The following is a 14,469-nucleotide window of genomic DNA, read 5'->3' as shown; positions in this document are numbered from 1 at the left end:
CTACCGGATAATGTACTGCATCTTCTACTTCTACAACTGAATCAACAGATTGATATGTTTTTGATTGTGAAGGTAGTTCTTGAAGTAAAATGTGGTTTATAGTCGTAGTCATGTCATTTTTTGGTGTCAGGATAGCTCTCTCTAACCATGAGATGTTGGTTGGTGTAGATTTCGTAGATCGGGGTAAACATTTTGAAGAAGGCTTTGTAAGGTATTCACGATGAGACAGAGATTTGTAGGAATATTTATTTTACGGTTTTCTTGTATGAAGGTGCCATCACCTATACTCATCAGAAGAGCAGAGAACTCCTCGGCTTTTTGTCCTTTCAAATGAACTCTCATGTTTATTTTAAAGTAACAACATGGATTTGTGGCCATAGGTATGAAGATTTCAGAGATGCTTTAACTTCATCAGGCGTGTTCCTCTGGGCACGACTGGTAGGGTTTGGTGGAAGTCTCCAGCCAGCAACACTGTCAAGCCTCCCATAAGTTTGTTGGTGTTTCGGATGTCTTGGAGGGTCCTGTCTAAAGCCTCAATACCTGCTCTGTGTGCCATAGTGCATTCTTCCCAGACAATAAGTTGACAATGTCACAGCACTTCAGCCATGTTGCTCTGCTTTGATATGTTACACATGGGGGATTCAGTATGGTTGAGGTTCAGAGGCAGCTTGAAAGCTGAATGAGCAGTTCTGCCACCCTCTAGAAGAGTTGCAGCAATGCCAGAAGAAGCCACAGCTATGGCAATGTTACGTTTTGATCTGATTTTTGCAAGGAGAAGGTTTATTAGGAATGTCTTACCAGTTCCTCCTGGAGCATCAAGGAAAAACACTGTGGTAGTGGGAGATGTAACGCTGCTCATGATTTGCTCATAAACTGACTTTTGGTCACTATTTAGCAACCGCTCGTTATTTGTGACTATATTGGCCAAGTGCGAGGTGTTGTAAGATGTCTCTTTCAAGTACTCGGGATTTGATGCAAGTTGTGCCAGTTCTGTTAAAGGTGAAGGCAAACCGTAATGATGAAGAGATTGACCTCCAATAGCAATGATGTAGTTTTAAGCAACTGTAGACACTTGTTATAGATCAAATTTAACCACTGGTGGACTTCTGTTCTATATGATCTCTTTCAGTCTGTCTCCTAACATCTTCTGCTATGCTGTCTTTATGTTTTTCCCATAGGTTTAAGGGGTTTTCCATTTGGCAGAACACCACATGACAGCAAATAGTTCACGGATCTTTTGAGGTGAGCGAGATAGAGCAGCTTCCTGTAGAGTCTCGTCCCAGTTGATATCGTCATGTAATAAACCGAGTGCCCTGCAGGCTGACTTATAGGTCGGATGTAGGACACCATCAACTGTTCTGAGAGATTTGAAAGATGTGGACCTGTGATTTTGTTGAGGAGGAGTCGAAGATGGTAGCATTCAGAGTTATTCGGGTGTACAGTGTAGACCCGTCCCAGTACATTATCCTTTTTACTCCGAATATCCTGGTACAGGGTTGCCCTGTTTCCTTGACGAAACATGTTGTTTGCCCACACATAATATGATGGAATTTCATTATAATGAAGTTGTCTAGCAAAATCATTGTGCTTGCAAAGGTCAAAGAACGCTAAAAGGGTCGTTTGTGGTGGATTGTGTACTTTATCGGCAAGATTGCCTTCTGTGAAATAAATTCTTTGTCCGTTCTCAAGATGCACAGCAAGATGAACGACCGGAGGGAAACGTTCATGAATGGGGAAAACAGAAAATGCGCCAGGCTGCTTCAGAGCTACTAATGTAACGACCAGCTTCATATCAAGATACTTCGTCATTATGAGTTTGTATTGTAAATACTGCCTGGTCACTTCCTTTGTTAACATACTTGCAGATGTAGTTGATCGATTTTACTGAATTGCAAAATTCGACATTGATGTGAGCATTGAAGAAGCGGGATAGCACAGGACTATAAGGGACCACCCATCTGTTGTCAATATGTACTCCTTTGATGTTAATTGTATGACCTCCATCAGCAGGTGCGCGCCGGCGGTACTGAGGGTAACCATCCTCTCCAGTCTGAGTTTGTGAGATGAACGGACACAGGTACTTCTTAGTGCATATTCTGTTGCTCATGCAGGGCGAGTTGATATTATGAGGTCCACATGGGCCGTGAATCATGTTGAATTTTACTATTTTGTGTAGGGCAGAGTCAGTCTGTGGATCAGGAATTTCTGCACGGATGAGTTGATCGATGAGAGCTGGTTTAATCCTATCCTTTAGCCACAATAGAATGTGTGCATGGGGAATACCTCGCTTTTGCCACTCTATGGTGTACATGTAGCAATTTGTACAGCCGAAAATGTTACTCTTCATGAGCAAGTCTATCATTTTGCTGATCTTGAGATGAAATACACGACTGATAAGGTTGTGGCGATCGTGAGGTTTTTGACGTGGAAGGAGAATTTCAGTGATCTCAGGCCATTTAGGATTGCAAGTAAATGTGATGAATAAGTCTGCTGCAGCGACGGTTTTGTTCATAGGTAAGTTACTGGCAGGATGAACTTGAGGTATAGACACAGAATAGCCGTCTTCACCATAGCAGAACATGAGAGGATATTGAAGTGCATCATAGGATATGTGGGTTTCTTTAATGTGTTGCAGTTTATTGTCTCTGGTTTTCAAGACAATATCTCTATTGTTGAACGTTTTCCCAATGATGACAACACCAACTTGATGAACTGTGGGTTTATTAAATCTGCCTTTGTGTGCATGTAGTGGTTTTTGTCTGCGTGAATGACAACTTTGAAGTGTTTGTCATCATCTGAAATAGTATCGATTGTGGAGTGGAAGTCCTGGATGTAAGTGTTACAGTCATGGAGCATTTTTTGTAATTGCTTGACCAGGGGCATGTTAAGTCCAGAAAAATTAGTGCAGCGGATTTATGCTTCCTTTTCATCGTCCCCGACAAAATTAATTTGCAAAAATTTGTGTTCTTCACTTGGTATAGGTAAAAGACTGCCAATCAAGTGATACACTTGTCCCTGAACTTTAAATGAAGGCATCAAATTTCCCATAATTTTTCATAAAATTTGGTTAGCACCAAATGATGTCATTTGAAATGCGATGTTGTACTTTCGAATGTTGTTCAAGAAATGCTCACTTTGAGGATGTTCGCCATTTAACAGGCCCTGAAGAAGGTGAGGAAGCTTTACATAAAGGAGTGAGAGACTTTACCACCCGTACAGCACAAACCAGGAGACTCGCAGTTCCACTTCTTTGCTTGACAATAGTTACAGTGAAAATCCATGGATCCAATGTGTACTGTTTTGTCAGACTCATAATGTATGTTTGGTTCGTACGCAAATCCACAATTGGCTTTTTTGTGCCAAACCTGTTGTTTTCGTATGAGCCACTTTTCATTATTGGGATCGTACCTAGAAACAGAACCTCTATTAACTTGTGTATTTGCCTCCGTGTATTTAGCGGCAGTGTCTCTATGAACTTGTGGATTTGCCTGCGAGTATTTAGCTACAGTGTCACTATGAACTTGTGGATGTGTATTGCGAGTATTTAGTGACAGCGTCCCTATGAACATCTGGATGTGCTTGCGAGTATTTAGCGACAGCATCCCTATGAACTTCTGGATGTGCTTGCGAGTATTTAGCCACAGTGTCCCTATGAATTTGTGGATTTTTCTGCAAGTATTTGGCAGCAGCTGCACGAAGTTGATTCCGCTCTAGCTGTATGAGAAAATCTACCACTGACGCCTGATACGCCTCCTTTTTACTGTTTTCTCATAGCTTGGATTGCCGGTGTAATAATCAACTGGATTTGTGTTGAAGTGACATTCAACATGTGTCAATCGATGTAAGCATACAACCGGCTTCATCAATAATTTCGCATCCAGCTTTTGAGAGTTGAAATATTCATAAACATCAAAGTGTCCACTACTCAAATTGTCACCTGTGAATCTAAGATGTTTAAGAGGCATTGACGGTCCTCCAAAGGTGTAAAATATTTGCCTATTTTGGAACACTTGAAAGTTTACAACCAAACAATTCAGCTGCAGCCATCAACTCACATGCAGAACCATAGGTGAAGGGCTTAAGCATTTCAGTCTTATAGTGCTCCTGTGTACTATAATTATCTCCTGTACCATCATCAGTCCATACTTTGAACCTCTCCCAGTCATTTAATACATAAGACACAATGTCCTTGCGGATATCAAAAGTGAGCCTGATATGTCCGTGCAATATGTAACACAGAGAATGGAAAAGGCAGGCCATCTCGGGCATGGACACCACTTGGTAAGTGATAGTTCTTTGATTGATGGTGATTACGTCGATAGACATTTTAATAGGGGTACAGTTGGAAGAATAAAGGGAATGGGTACTTGATCAGTAAACAAAGTATAAAATATCTACACAATAACTATAACAATCATAACAAATGAACAATAAAACCGCGCAGAACCCATGGATTAAATAAAAAGGTTGCCTCGTTGGCAAAGCAAGGAAAAAGGACTTTCTTATATGTCGTTCATTTATAAAACAGAGCAGAACTGTGAGAAAGCTGCAAAAAAACTGCGGAGTGCCTAATATGGGCAGGCAGTCAGGCAAAGAAAGTGAATGAAATAAGTATAATTGTAATAAACGAACAAAACAGCAGAAAAGCTGCGGATTAAATAAAGGAAATGGGTACTTGAACAGTAAACTAAGTGTAAAATACGTACACAATAACTATAATAACCGTAAGAAATGAACAATAAAACAGCGCAGAACCCGTGGATTTAAATAAAAAGGTTGCCTCGTTCGTTTATTAAACAGCGCAGAAGCTGTGAGAAAGCTGCTTCCTTGTTGAAGCAAGGAAACAATGAAGACACCGCAGCAAAGAATGTCCTTATATGGGCAGGCAGTCAATTACGTGGGAGGCGTGCTGATTTCCACAGCAGCCGCACCTATGCATATGCTAAAACAGTGGAGAACCTATGAAAAGGCTGCTTCTTTGGCGAAGCAAGGAAATGAATGAACACACCACAGTGAAGAACGGCCTTATATGGGCAGGCAGTCAATTACATGGGAGGCGTGCTGAGTTGCGTAGCAGCCTTACATATGAATATGCTAAGTGTTTGATAAATAGAAGTTGGAAAGATATATGTTTTCGAATGTGATCGCGCAATTCAGATCGAGTTGACATTTTGTCTGTGCACAGTTTCTGCCAAACACCACCCTGACCATCTCATCTTCGTCTGCATAAGCACAGTCCTTCACCCGTGAATATTTAGCGGCAGTGTTTCTATTGGATTGCCGCTGATGGACGGCCTTATATGGGCAGGCACTAATTTACGTGGGAGGCGTAACTCCACCTCCCACGGCCATCGACCAGAAGTGTATTATAGTATATGGATGAAAAAGTAGGTTCCAGTTCTGACCATTACGCGTAGAATTTCGAAATGAAACCTGCCCAACTTTTGTAAGTAAGCTGTAAGGAATGAGTCTGCCAAATTTCAGCTTTCTAACCCACACGGGAACTTGGAGAATTAGTGATGAAGTCAGTCAGTCAGTCAGTGAGGGCTTTGTCTTTTATTAGTATAGAGATATATATTTATATATATATTGTGGGGTACAGCCCAGACACAGACAGGCAGACATGTTGTTTCGCCACACACGTGTTTATTTACGAAGTCTATATTTACAAAAGTGCACAAACCCAGTGCCGCAGCACCAATCACCCTTTACAGTCATGGCCGCACTACAATGCCTTGCACAGTCCTCAGACCGCCTCCATTCCTCTCCTCCGAGCTCCGTCCACTTCCACCCGACTCTTGCTGTCGACTGGAGGGAGGCGGTCTCTTTTATCCGCACCCGGATGAGCTCCAGGTGCTCCCCGACAATCTTCCTCTGACACGCCCCAGTGTGGCGGAAGTGCAGGCTGTTCTCCCTGAAGCTCTCCGGGTGTCCCTGCTTCTCTTCTCCCCAGCACTTCCTGGTATGGCGAAAGTACTTTGGTCCAGGGTTCCCAAGGCATTGGGGAACCTCCTGGCGGTGACCACGGGGCCCTACACGTTGGCCCCCAAAGCAACCAGGAAGGTGACCCCCACATGATCCCAGATGGGCGCATGCCCACTTCCGGTCCCTGGTATCCTCGACTATATTATATATATATATATATATATATATATATATATATATATATATATATATATATATATATATATATATATATATATATATATATATATATATATATATATATATATATATATATATATATATATATATATATATATATATATACACACACATATGTATGTATCAATCAATCAATCAATAAGCCCGTTACAATAACGAGCTAGAACAGTATTGCATAACATATTAGGAATTAATATTAAATGGCATACCTCATTCTGTTTGTTGTCTTATTTTTTTGTTAAAAATATTTTGCAAGAAGCCTAAAGTAACATATATTAAATAAAATAGAAACGGTATATTTTCAAAGTGTTCCTTTTAATTTTTTGAGCAGTTTATATACATATATTCATATATATATATATATATGTGTATATATATATATATATATGCCTAAATATATATATATATATATATATATATATATATATATATGTTTATATATATATATATATATATATATACATATATATATATATATATATATATATATATATATATATATATGTGTATATATATATATGTGTATATATGTATGCATATAAACTGCTCAAAAAAATTAAAGGAAAAAAAAAATTCAATGGGAAAAAGAAATCCTCCTGGATATCTATACTGATATAGACTGGGTAATGTGTTAGAAACGAAAGGATGCCACATCGTTTGATGGAAATGAAAATGATCAACCTACAGAGCCCTGAATTCAAAGACGCCCCAAAAATCAGCGTGAAAAAATGATGTGGCAGGCTAGTCCATTTTGCCAAAATGTAATTGCAGCAACTCAAAATTGTACGCAGCACTTTGTATGGCCCCTGTGTTCTTGTATACATGACTGACAACATCGTGCATGCTTCTAATGAGATGACAGATGGTGTTGTGGGAGATCTCCTCCCAGATCTGGACCAGGGCATCACTGAGCTCCTGGACAGTCTGAGGTGCAACCTGGTGGCATTGGATGGACCAAAACATAATGTCCCAGAGGTGTTCTATTGGATTTACGTCAGGAAAGTGTGGTGGCCAGTCAATGGTATCAATTCCTTCATCCTCCAGGAACTGCCTGCATACTCTCACCACATGAGGCCAGGAATTGTCGTGCACCAGGAGCCACTGTACCAGCATAGGGTCTGACAATGGGTCCAAGGATTTCATCCTGATACCTAATGGCAGCCAAGGTGCCTTTCTCAAGCCTGTAGCGGTCTGTGTGACCCTCCATGGATATGCCTCCCCAGACAATCATTAACCCACCACCAAACTGCTCATGCTGAATGATGTTACAGGCAGCATAATGTTCTCCATGGCATCTCCAGACCCTTTCACTTCTGTCACATGCTCAGGGTGAACCTGCTCTCATCTGTAAAAAGCACAGGGCACCAGTGGTGCATCTGCCAATTCTGATATTCTATGGCGAATGCCAATCGAGCTGCATGCTGCTTGGCAGTAGCTCAGGGCCCATTAGAGGACATGGGGCCCTTGGGTCACCCGCATGAAGTCTTTCTGGTTGTTTGGTCAGAGACATTCACACCAGTGGCCTGCTGGAGGTCATTTTGTAGGGCTCTGGCAGTGCTCATCCTGTTCCTCCTTGCCCAAAGGAGCAGATACTGTCCTGCTGATGGGTTATGGACCTTCTATGGCCCTCTCTAGCTCTCCTAGAGTAACTGCTTGTCTCCTAAAATCTCCTCCATGTCCTTGAGACTGTGCAGGGAGACACAGCAAACCTTCTGGCAATGACACGTATTGATGTGCCATCCTGGAGAAGTTGGACTACCTGTGCAACCTCTGTAGGGTCCAGGTATCGCCTCATGCTACCAGTAGTGACACTGACTGTAGCCAAATGCAAAACTAGTGAAGAAACAGTCAGAAAAGATGAGGAGGGAAAAATGCCAGTGGCCTCCACCTGTTAAACCATTCCTGTTTTGGGGTCATCTCATTGTTGCCCTCTAGTGCATCTGTTGTTAATTTCATTAACACCACAGCAGCTGAAACTGATTAACAACCCGCTCTGCTGCTTAACTGACCAGATTAATATCCCATAAGTTTCATTGACTTTATGCTATACTCTGATTAAAAAGTGTTCCTTTAATTCTTTTGAGCAGTATATATATGTGTGTGTGTGTGTGTGTGTGTGTATAAATTATATCTACACCTAAACCTTAACATGATGGGACAGTTAACTTCATGAGCTGGAATGTTAAAGGCCTGAATCATGAATTAAAGAGAAAGAAAGTACTTTCTCACCTAACAGGTCTAAATGTTAAGATAATATTTTTACAGGAAACCCACTTACTAAGCAAGGATCAGTTCCGCTGCAAAAGACTGGACTGGCCAAATGTTCCATTCTAGTTTTACGAAGAAAACTAGAGGTGTGGGAATTCTCATACATAGAACAATACCATTTGTAGCATCAGATGTAGTATTGGATCTTGAAGGGAGATATGTAATGGTCAAATGATTTTGATAAATGTTTATGCACCTAATGTTGATGATAAGGAATTTATACAAAATTTATTTGCATCCATTCCCAATCTGAACACTCATAAAGTTATAATGGCTGGGGACTTTAATTGTGTTTTAAATCCACTTTTAGATAGGACTTCCCACAGGGGAACGCAACTAACACCGCAAAGATAATTACAAAGTTTATAACTGATCACAACTTATCAGATCCCTGGAGGTTTTTAAACCCAAACTCAAGAACATATTCTTTCTACTCACCAGTACATCATTGCTACTCAAGGATTGATTACTTCTTTATAGACAATAATTTCTTGCCTAAGATTAAATCTTGTAAATACGATGCTATTGTTATTTCGGACCATGCACATATGATCTTGGAGCTTAAATTACTAAGCCCCATACACTCACCCCGCAGATGGCCTCAATCCGCTTCTATTAGCTGACGAGAATTGTACTGAATTTATATCCAAACAAATCAAATTCTTTCTAGAGACAAATACATCCCCTGAGATCTCTGCAGGAATACTCTGGGAAACTCTTAAGGCCTTCTTAAGAGGACAGATTATCTCATATCTTTCCCACAGAAATAAATCCGAAGCAAAGAAGCAGAGATAAAAAGCAAAATTACTAAAATAGATGAAGAACAAGCCAGACTACCAAGCGAGACTCTACATAGAGGAGGCAGGCTCTACATTCAGAATTAAACCTCTTGACAACTAAAGAAACTGAACAACTAATTTACAAATCCAGACATCATTATTATGAACATGGAGAGAAAGCTAATAAGCTTTTAGCTCAACAAATTCACAAGCAAGAAGTGCAACGCAATCTCGTAATCACTAACACGAACGGAGATAAAATCATCGAACACAAAAATATAATGCACACTTTCAGAGACTACTATAAATCCCTATATACTACTGAGTTTAAAGAAGACAATATACAATCTAATGCATTTCTGGATACATTACAGATACCACAAATTGACGCTTTTAGTGTGGAGGAACTTGATAAACCTCTGGCATTATCAGAATTACTAGATGCTATAAAGTCACTCCAAGGTGGAAAAGCAGCAGGCCCTGATGGCTACCCTGCAGAGTTTTACAAGAAATTCTCCGCTCAGCTAGCTTCCCTCCTATTAGCAACATTTACAGAAGCCAGAGATAACCAATCTCTTCCACAAACCTTTCGCCAAGCACTAATCACTGTCTTTCCAAAACAAAATAAGGACTTATTACAATGTGCATCATACAGACCAATTTCACTTCTGAATAACGACGTTAAAATACTCTCTAAAATCATAGCTAGAAGGATGGAGAAAGTGCTCCCTCGTAATATCACAAGACCAAACTGGATTTATTAGGGGCCGACACTTATCTTCAAATCTTCGACGCCTGTTTAATGTAATATACTCACCAACTAAATCAAACACCCCAGAAATATTATTATCATTGGATGCAGAAAAGCATTCGACATGATTGAATGGAAATACCTTTTACTATTTGGAGAAGTTTGGGTTTGGCCCAACATTTGTGCATGGATTAAATTACTGTATACTAACCCAGAAGCTTCAGTTTGCATCAATAACATTTGCTCAGACTACTTTAAACTAGAACGTGGCACAAGACAAGGATGCCCTTGTCACCGCTGTTGTTTGCATTGCCATTGAACCACTGGCAATACATTGTCGAAATACTGATCAGATAAAGGGGATTAGCAGAGAAGGACTGGAACAGAAAATCTCATTATATGCAGATGACATGGTACTGTATATATCGGACCCAGAAAATTCTGTGCCTGCAGTCTTAGCAGCACTCACAGAATTTCAAAAGATCTCTGGTCTCAGAATTAATCTGAATAAAAGTGTACTCTTTCCAGTGAATTCTCAAGCATATAATATTAGATTAGACACCCTACCTTTTATCATTGCAGAACAGTTTAAATACCTGGGGTAAACATCACAAGTAAACATAAAGCTCTTTATCAACAAAATTTCGCGTCTGCATGGAAAAAATTAAACAAGACTTGCATAGATGGTCAACCCTTCATCTCACACTAGCTGGAAGAATTAACACTGTTAAGATGAATATTCTTCCTAAGCTCCTTTTTATTTCAAAACATCCCAATATACATTAATAAATCATTCTTTAAGCAATTAGATTCAACAATAACCTCATTTATTTGGAATTCAAAACATCCACGCATCAAAAGAGCGACCCTACAAAGACAAAAGGCAGAAGGCGGCATGGCTCTACCTAACTTCCAGTTTTATTACTGGGCAAATATACAGGCGATAAGAACCTGGACACAAATAGAAGAACATACACAGGCTTGGACCGCAATAGAAGTAAAATCCTGCAGTACTTCTTTGTATTCCTTGCTCTGTGCTCCAATAAACACACGCTATCGGCAATACACTAATAACCCAATTGTGCTCCACTCACTTAGAATCTGGAACCAATGTAGAAAGCATTTTAAGACGGAGAAGCTTCTATCTGTGGCACCCTGCAAGAGAACCACCTCTTTCAACCTTCACAAACATATGCAGTTTTAATATCTGGAAAAATTTGGAATTAACTTGCTTAGAGATCTTTATATAGACAACGTCTTTGCATCCTATGAACAATTACATTCCAAATTTAACATTCCAGCTACACATTTTTCTCACTATCTTCAAATCAGGAACTTTGTTAAACAGAACCTTCCAGATTTTCCTCATCTTGCACCCTCATCCACGCTGGAAAAATATTGCTCAATTTCAAGGATTAGACTCCATCTCTACAATATATAAAATCATTTTACAATCCCTTCCTTTCAAAGATCCAAGAGGACACTGGGAAAAGATCTCTCAATTAATATATCAGAAAAGGAGTGGAAAGTAGCAATGCAGAGAATTCACTCGAGCTCCATATGCAAAGCATACAATTATACAACTCAAAATTATATATCGAGCACATCTGTCTCGACTAAAACTCTCCAAAATGTTTCCAGGGCATGATCCAACCTGCGAACGTTGCAACCAAGTCCCAGCCTCACTAGGTCACATGTTCTGGTCCTGCACCAAATTAACATTATTCTGGACAAAAATTTTTAATTACCTTTCAGACAGCCTTGGACTCAGAATCCCTCCTAACCCATTAACAGCTGTGTTTGGGGTTCTTCCAGAGGGCCTTAAAGTGGAGAAGGACAAACAAATTGTGATTGCATTCACTACACTGTTGGCACGCAGACTTATTCTGATAAACTGGAAGAACCCAAACTCTCCTCTTTTAAGTCAGTGGGAAACCGATGTGTTATATTATTTGAAATTGGAAAAAATCAAATACTAAGTTAGAGGATCTGTACAGACCTTTTTCAAAACATGGCAGGATCTAATCAGTAATATTTTAAAATAAGTTTATAAAGCACAGAGAATTTATTAATTTAGGTATGTTTACAAGCCTTAAATTTTACACGCTTTGGCTTGCTCTCTCTCAGGGTGGGGATCGATCTGTTCTTAACTAATTCTTTTTTGTAAAAACTTGATTGCTTTGTACGGATTGTAATAAAATTAATTAAAAAAAAAAAAGTAGATGCCTTTTGGTGATTCCCAAGCCAGCAGTATACAATAAGTTGGACATATAACCATACTAAATTTTACTCTGAATAGAATAGGGTTTAGTGGTTTGAATGCTGCCATTCAAGTATTGTCTAAATAGCATCAAATAATTGGTTAGCCTTTCTCACATGTAGATTTTTTGGAAAACAGAATCTCTCAAAGCTATGAATAGACATTTAAATATTGTATTTATTTGGCTGTAGCTAATTATTCACAATTAATAAATAGTACTTAAATGGACAATAACAATAAAACAATCAGAAAAGGAATAATAACAGAACTACACAGTACTTTACACAGTAAAACAAACTTTCTTTTTCAATAAAATGTTCTCTTTAGCCTTTGAACAAAACTTTTTTTTTTTATTTATTTTAATTATTTGATTAGCAAAGTTTGATCCAGTGGTCTTAATCAGGTATATGTCAGCTGCCCTAATGTGCAAGGCTGTCTTGTGATATTAAAATCTTTAAAAGTGCTTATTTTGCTAAAGCAAGCAGCATTTCCCTGGTTGGGCTGCTTTTGTTATTTAGGTTCTGTCCAGAATGCAGCATCTTTGCGACTCTCCTGTGAGGAACAGCATGGAAGGAGATACATTTGATTTTTGTTTAATCAAAGAGGACAGAAAGGCAGCTTTTGTTTCTGTTTTACCCTAGGATATCCTATCACTAGGATTAGACTACTAACCTATTTGTCCAACTTCAAGAAAAAAGTGTGCTTGGAAAATAAGTATTGAATAATTTCATTTGCGGCACATGGAACCCAAACACACAACAAAATATATACAAATAAAGGAGAACCAAGACAAATAGAAATTTCACAAAAATAGAACGCCTATAGTTTATTATATCCAAATTAACAAATTAAACATTTATATATGGTAACCAAATTATATTTTTGCATAATTCAGAAGTTTTCTTTGCTTTAACATTTTTCAAACATTTTATAGACTTCAATAACATTTAATCTTTACCTTGCTGGTGCCGGAAGTAGGAGTATTTTTGGACTGTTTTAATTTATGAATATGAACTGTACACCAAATAATATAGTTATAATAAATCTATCTTTCATATGTTTTCTCTTACACATACAATTAAACGTCAAAAAACCTTCAACTTAAAATACACCTTTAAGTATTTAAAACCAAAACATTCAAATCAGTCCAAAATATATTTGACAACATACAGCAAACAAAAGATGCACCACAGACTCTCTTTCCCCTATACCAAAAAAAAAACACATCACCTTGCTCATGATTAACTTTATACTAATTTAACTGGATACAATTTATGAGCAATATGAAATTATATACTTTTTCCTTTTTTGTATATTTTTTCCTTATTTGTAATACAAGAATTGTTCGAAGTAACTTTCAATTTACACCATCAAATACTGCTTTACAAAAAGAAATGAAAAATCTTATTTTTAATTCCCACACCATCCATAATGTTATCAGTTGTAGCTGTACCTAACAGAAGCCCAGAGCTGGATGTTTGGTACGTAACTTTAGCAAGTACAGCTGTGGTTCATATAAACTGACGACTATGATATTGCTTATCAGCGCAACATGATGATCGCACTGTTTGCCAATTTGTGTTATGATGGGTTTTTACTGTATTTGTATTTCATTATTGAATACAAGCCATGTGTATGCTGTTGTGTTTTTCACCGATTCCCAGCACTTCATGTAACGCATGCTGCTTCGTACACATATTATTGTGTTAGTGATGTAGTTTAATATATATATATAAAAGCTACTAGATTGTGTCTGACGGTTGGTTAAATGATGCACTGTTATTCAATATAGATGGATCTGGCTGGTTGCAGGGTTTGGGAAAGAGGTCCTGATGGCTCGTCAGGTCCATTGACATGGGATCTGTCCTTGTGTCACAGCACTAGGTACTGTATCTGTACCTCATTACATAATAGCTATGTGCACATAATTACATAGCCATTTAATCTAATATTTTAACATCATCAAAACTCTGAACATGTTACAGTACACTGACAGAATCCTAAATGATAAAGGAACAGTAATGGGTGCCATTGGCAATCTGAAATTTGGCCTGTAAACCTGTTATGGTGCTGTGACAACTCTACCCTTACTTGACATGCTCTGCTTTCCTTTCAGGTTACAGAAAATGGTTTTTATAACAGTTTAATTACTATACCATGTGTGTAACAAACAATTACAGATTGTAAAATCTTTTCTTGACAGATTACTATTCACCTCTTGGACTAGCAGCTCATGAATGCTGTGG

General features: G+C 38.6%; 1 protein-coding gene across 1 annotated transcript in view; it reads left to right on the top strand.

Moving 5' to 3' along the window:
- Positions 1 to 14,469, top strand: part of pcca (propionyl-CoA carboxylase subunit alpha) — a 644,470-nt gene that overhangs the window by 122,081 nt on the left and 507,920 nt on the right. The gene's annotated exons all lie outside the window — the stretch shown is intronic.

Source organism: Polypterus senegalus, chromosome 2, assembly GCF_016835505.1.
Source record: "Polypterus senegalus isolate Bchr_013 chromosome 2, ASM1683550v1, whole genome shotgun sequence".
In the NCBI taxonomy this organism is placed as follows: domain Eukaryota; kingdom Metazoa; phylum Chordata; class Cladistia; order Polypteriformes; family Polypteridae; genus Polypterus; species Polypterus senegalus.
Note: the sequence above shows the minus strand (reverse complement) of the source record. Positions and strands in the feature narration are given on the sequence as shown.